Source organism: Elephantulus edwardii, unplaced genomic scaffold (genome assembly GCF_000299155.1).
Source record: "Elephantulus edwardii isolate Elephantulus edwardi_28Jun2011 unplaced genomic scaffold, EleEdw1.0 scaffold00084, whole genome shotgun sequence".
Lineage (NCBI taxonomy): Eukaryota > Metazoa > Chordata > Mammalia > Macroscelidea > Macroscelididae > Elephantulus > Elephantulus edwardii.
The window spans coordinates 72443-79474 of record NW_006399834.1 but is presented as its reverse complement, the minus strand read 5'-3'; positions in this window follow the sequence as shown (position 1 = coordinate 79474).

Genomic DNA, 7032 nt, shown 5'->3' with positions numbered 1-7032 from the left:
TCCTGTGTAGTTTATGTTTTCCTTTGTGGCCCAAGGACATTTAGCACAATCAAATGTTGTGGGATTCCCAGTCTTCTCACAGTCAGTCATAGCAAGGGGAGGTGGATGATGAATGGTGGACCCAAAAGTGGAAAGGGATTGTTGTGGAGTAGGGAAGGGTGGATAAAAAAAGAAATTAAAAAATGTAGCAATGATGAGCAGCAACATTGAACCTACTGGCCATTTTTCTAACTGGGTAAATGTCTTTCATCTGCTCTTTTCTGTAAAATACTTGTCTGTCAGATACTTTTATACATATTTAAAACATTGAGATAGTCTAGGAAAAAGGATTGGCCATATACTCCCGAACTGACAGGCCTTCTAAAACACTATGTACAATAGAGCACACTTAGACTATCGCTTGCATTAGCAGACATGGCAATTGAGACTGAGAACTTACAAATGGAAACACAGATAAGGAGGAACAGCTATAAGCAGACACTAGTGATTGGAACATGGAATGTGAGAAGAATGAATATAGAAAAATTGGACATTGTTAAGAAAGATATGGAACACATAAATATTCATAGACTAGGTATTGGCAAAATGACATGACTTGGCATGGGACATTTTTAATCAGATGATCATATATTTTACTATGCCAGGGATGAAAAGGGGAGAAAAAAATGGGGTTGGTTCCATAATTTGGAGTTATTTCTAGATCCATTGTGAAATACAACATGGTGAGCGAGAGGATAATATCCATAGGCATACAAGGAAGTCCGGAGATTACCACTATCATTCATTCAAATATATGCACCAACAACTAGAGCCAAAGAGGAGGAAATGGAAGATTTCTACCAACTTTTGGAATCAGAAATTGATAAAACATGCAATCAAGCTGCACTGATAATAATGGGCAATAGGAATCAGTAGCTAGGTGAAAGAAATGAGGGTGGAGATAGAATGATAGAATTCTGCACATTCAATGATTTATTCATTGCAAATGCAATTTCATTATTATTATGTGCATCTAATTTGTACATAACATGGCTTTCTTCACATTTTTAAATGAAATATTCTTTTTATTAATGTTAATGAAAATTTACAGTCTTCAGATTTCCACTGATTCATTGTTGCCGTTTTCTCCCTGCCCACACCTCCCCACAGCTTGCTCTTCTCTTTGAAAAGTAAAAGAAAATTTTTTTCATTGTTATACAATTCCTACTCCCAAGTCCACTTCACTATGCAGCCTTTGTTCTGGACTCCTGTCACTAAAATAATACTTAATCGTCTATCCCTTTTAAACAGTTCTCTCCCTCATCTGTTAAAAATGAATTCTTTATATGCATCAAAAGACTTCTCCAAAACAGGTTGAGAGGCTAAAAATGTTTGGCAATGATACATCTGACAAGGCTGTAGAATTTAGAGGAAACTCCAACAAGGAAATGACAAACAATCCAATTATGCAATAGACAAAAGACATGGATGAACACTTCACCAAAGAAGACGCTCAGAAACCAGCATACCCCTGAAGGAATACTCAACATCATTAGATATTGTTATGTGCAGTTGCACTGGAATGAACAATAGCTGACCCTCCAATTAAACCTGACTTTCATTGTTGTCGTCATTGATTGCAATTGTGGTGAGTAAGACTCATGGCAACCCTATGAACAAAAGACCTCAAGCTCCTCAACAACTATCGACATTTATCAAAGTTCATAGAGTTTACAGTGTTGTTTAAGAAGTGGATGCCGCTCTTGCTTAAAAATTAGCAGGAATGTTTGTCATTATCTGATCAGTCTCAACATATGTATTTATTATATCTCCCACTACATGAGTCTCCTTCCTCCTACACTCAGGCTCTGGCATCACATATTATTCACATTCCCTGTAATGATGCCTGATTTACCCTATAGGACTTTGTCAGCTGGGACTAAGTGCACTGTAGTTTTGCCTCTACAGGGATGTTTGTCAAACATTTCAGGCCTCAAGATACCAAGGCAGCGGTTGGGGTAAACAGCCCTGTCACCACTCATGAACTTACACACTTCTTGTTACATTAAAAAAAGTGTTGGGAGCAAGAGAAACAAAGAAAGAAGCTGGTCTCAAGTAGCGGCCATGTGACCCTAGAAGAGAGGATCAGAATGGAGAGCAGGCAGACAAAGACAGGTGCCCTTTATAGGGGCTTTCAGGGACACCCAGAAAGAGTGATAAATTACTCAGGAATTTGGAGGAGGAGGCCAACCAATGTGTAATTAGGCCCAGGGCCTTATCAGGTCCAGACTTCTAGTTGTTTTATCAGAAAATGTAAATTATCAGGTTTTTTCAAAGAATACTCATGCCTTGGGTTGAGGCCTGTGGATAGCAGTGCCCTTCTTCCTTCACTTCCTTTGTTGGAATGCCCTCTTAAAAGATGCCTTATTCAATGTGCATGCATCATCCCCTTTCATCCAGGATGTCAGTGGCTCTGTGTGGTGAGGAGGGTGTCCACATAGAAGAAGGCCTGGGAGAACACTTTTCTGATCCTGACCAGGCTCTGTACCCCATTCTAGGTCCCCAGGATCACCACCTCCCAAGTCACTGTTGACACTGTACTTTCTCTATTTAGTATCTGCTGCTTTTAGAGAATTGGCATAAAAATGTTTATAGCCAACAGTTTGGGAAGCCTAAAATTTCCTTTTTTATTTGCATTTTTCTTTTCCTCTTTTATAAGGAAACGGATCAGAATGATTTGTTTCCTGGATGGTATGTTGTTATTGTTGTTGTGTGGCTTCGATTCAGCACTGACCTGATAGCTGACCCTCCAGCAGATTTTCAGAGGCAGTTAATCACATGAGCGGAGACTGCACATCCCACTCCTGCAGATCTGCTGGTAGATTTAAACCATGTGCCTTCGAGGTAGTTGTCTGGACGGTTGCCTGAGAATATAGCTTTGGTCAATGCATAGGAAGTTTGCATGTTGCTGCGAATGGATTTTAGCAGATCATCCTCTAAGTAGGAAGAAAAGCAGGATCACTTGCTCCAAAAACTCAACCAGTGTAAACAACACAAATCGCGAATTATCTAGGTCTAATCAGCAACTGATATTGGAGATGACAACTCATCATGAAACTCCTGTGAATTAGCCAGCCCACTCCACAACAGCTAAGAGTACAATAATAGTAGCCTTTGTTGGCTCAGTGGTAAGGAATTGAGGTACCAACACAAAAGTAAGAAGTTCAAAGACACCAGCTGCTCTGGGGGAGACAGATACACGGTCAACTCTCATGTGACTTAGAGCCTCTGAATTCCCACTGGAGGTTCAGCAATGGGTTAGTTCTGACTCCACAGTCCTCAACAACTACCAGGCAGAAGTACCTTTGCACATTTGAGCAATTAGCACATTAAAAGCTGATAAATTCCAAGAAAACACTTTAGTGTTACTAAAGTTGGTAGTTGAAAAAACCCATCGACCTACAGCCCTGTGTTATCATTAGTGTGGACTTTCTTTTTGGTCTGTGTCCACCTTCCTTCCATTTTCTATAACCCACCATCCAAAGGTCCTGTGAGGTCCCAACAGGTATTTTCTTTTCTCCTCTTGCTCACAAGTACATTTGGGATGCAGGTTCAGCTTCTGCCCCAAGCACAGGTGTGTGGAGGATGGAAGAAACAGGATATGTTTTCAGTTCTCTGTGACATTATTACATCTGGGGCTAGGATTCCCAGCTCTTCCCAACCTATCCCTTCATGGGTTCAGATTTCAGCAACTGAGATGTCATTCAGTAGACTGTGCTCCTTCAGGCTGGGAAAGGTAGAGGGTCAGTGGTCAGTAAACAGAGCAAAACCCACAAGATGAGTGGATACAATAACTACAAAAATGTATTCAAACATGGAGAAGGTCATGAGGATAGTGCAAAATAGGGCAAGGTGCAGATGAGTTGTCTTTAGAGTCGCTCAGAATCTTTGATAACTTGAAAGCACATACTATATTTTAAGCATGCTTCCCTCATTGTTTTCTTTTTTAGAATTCATTTTCATGAAAGTTTACAGAGATTTAGAGTTTCCAATCATTCATTGTGGCACTTTGCTCCCTGCTTGCCCCCTCACCCTCAATTCACTCTTCTCCTTTAAAAGTAAAAGGAAAACTCTTCCATTGTTATGAAATCCCTCTCCCAAGTTGTCTGAAGCTGCTGGATTCTAGAGGTTTGTTTTCTGGTTTTGTGAGGCTTGGGACAGGATGTTTACTTGCCATTGGTCAAACATTCTTCTAAGTGGTACAGCATAGATATGTCCATCTGCTGTACAGAGGTAATTCATGGTTGCTCTGATGCTAAACATTGTGACTCTGATGTGTCATGTGAGATAATGGTTACCCATGGTTGACACTATTTGTTAGAGCACCCCGATTAAAAGAGGGTTGGAAGCAGGAGTGCCACCCACTTTTGAAATAGCTAGCCTCCAGAAACTCTCTGAATGTGGAGAAACGATGAAAGATATACAATTGTTCAGGTCTTTCATTTATAGGGTCGCTATGAGTCATCTATGACTTGTTGACACGAAACAACAACAATGGGGGTCAGGGAGAAAGATCACAGAGGTTAAGGATCATTTTCATTAAATAATATTAGGCATATTATCACTGGTTGAATATGTCACCCAATATATGTGTATATAGTTGAAGCAATATAATGATTCTCCACTACCTGATAAACTAAACAATTACTGCAGTATTCATGATGAAATGCCCTGTTAATACCTTTATGATAATAATATATGTATGCATTCCCTGAGACTACGATCAAAAATATACTTGATTTCATAGAGATAAGAATGGTAGAAAGTAAACTAAGAGGGGGAAAGAAATAATCACAAAGACCACAGTGTTTATTTTGGGACGCAGATCCCTGGATGACAAATCTCCTTGACACAAATGAAGGCCAGGTTTGACCCAGCAATTCCACTACTGGGAATATACCCTAAAGAGACCATAAATGGCACCCAAGTAGATATATGCATACCCATGTTTATTGAGGCTTTGTTTACAATAGCAAGGAGTTGGAAACAACCCAAATGCCCATCAACAAATGAGTGGGTAGAGAAGTTGTGGTATATTCGCACAATGGAATTTTGTGCTGCATTGAAAAACAAGGAACTCATGCAATATTATTCAAAATGGGTGACCCTGGAGGACATTATGCTGAGTGAGGTATCTCAGTCACAGAGGGACAAATGTGATATGGCGCCACTGTTGTAGAATGAGGCTGGCATTGGGGTGGGGGTAAGACTGAGAAAAAGTGGATGAAATACGTTTACGGCATTGAAGTCTTTGGGGGAGAGAATATTTTTTATTTTAGGGCATTATGTTTATTATAAGAGTACGGAATGAGGTTTGCAGAGTGGATTATATTTGGGGGTTAGGGGATGTGTGTGGGAGATTGCATACCAATGAGGGAGTTTTTCTTTTGCGTTTGAAGGAGAGGAGCAAACGGGGGTGGGGGGGGCGGGGAATGAATGGAATTTAAAAATCTCTGTAAATGTTCATTGAAATGAAAAATAAAGGGAAAAAAACCAAACAAAAAACAAATGAAGGCCAGACTACCTGATCTTCTCCACATAAACAGTTGTCTACTTAGGGTATCTGCATTAGAGTTTCCTTGGATAACTAAGACACATAAATACAGTCATAATGGTTTTCCTTTGTGATATGGCCCTAATGAATGACTGAGGTAATATTTACAAGGATTCTCATTCACTTTACTTTTTTTTTCTCTCCAAACTATACACTGCTCTGTTGTCTTACACTGACTGCATCACACTGACTGTATCAAGACTTTAAGAACAGCCAATCTGAGTCCTATACTCTTGTTTCATCTTCCCGTCTCTGAAACATGCGACCCTATTGCTGAAGTCACCATGTCAAGCCATCCCATTGGTACTCTTCCTCTCCTTAGCTGACTTCCCATCCTTCCAAGCATACCCCTCTCCAATGAATATCCTCACCTAGCCACTTACCCAAAGTATAAATGTATAGACAAAGCTTTGCCATCTTGCCTTCCAGGAGCACTCGGGCTGCACTGCTCCAAGACATATCTGTTTGTTCTTTGGTAATCCATGAGATAGTCAGGACTCTTCCATAGAATCAGAAATCAAAGCATCAATTCTTCTTCTATCATCTTTATGTTTTTCCCCACTCCCTGATGCATAGCGAGTGATTGAGAATTGTATGGCCTCAATTAGACAAACATCAGGCTTCAAAATGATATCATTGTTCTTCAGCTTTCTGGAGAAGTCCCTGACAGTGATGGAAGTCAGATGAAAAAGGGGTTACTTAGGTCTACCTGACTCTAGATTTCTTACACTGGCCTCAGCAAATGCACTAGTACATAAATCCTGTCCTAATATCCCTTGTCGTACTGTTCTTGACACCCAGATTGTCTGACCACTCAAGGACACCATTAACAACCTGCCTGATATTCCTTCACCTAATTTGCTAAATAAGTACTTTTATGATAGCATCTGAGTGGACAAAGCATTAGCATTTTCTTATTTCAATCACTAAGGCATCCAGGCTTCTGTGGTCTAGCCAATCTATTGACCAAAATCACACTCTGCGCAGCCTTCATCTTCTGTCTCTTATCTTGCTTCTCCTTGGAATTCAGCAGTGGTGAGTATGTTCTCACCAAACTAAACCAGAAAATTCCATCAAACCAACTTGCAAACTTACATGATGACACTCTATCAAACAAAGAGAACACAAACATTTTTTGCATGATCCGAAGTCACTGGGTCTTCGTGGTACTATGGGTGTTTTCTGTCTAGACCTGACTAGCACTACCCTAGAAAGCCTTCCTCAGAAAATGCAGCCACTTCTAATCCTGATGGCCTTTCTCTTCTCCCCTGGGACAATAGCAGGTGAGTGGCCCTCCACATCCCTGAAACCTGAGCCCATCTCACCAAATAAGGTACACTCCTGGCCCTTTTGTCCACTGCTGGTCAGAAATTCCTCCATCTGCTGCAGTAACTTGCTGGACATCAGTTTCCCTATCAAGCCTAGACTAAGTAATTTTA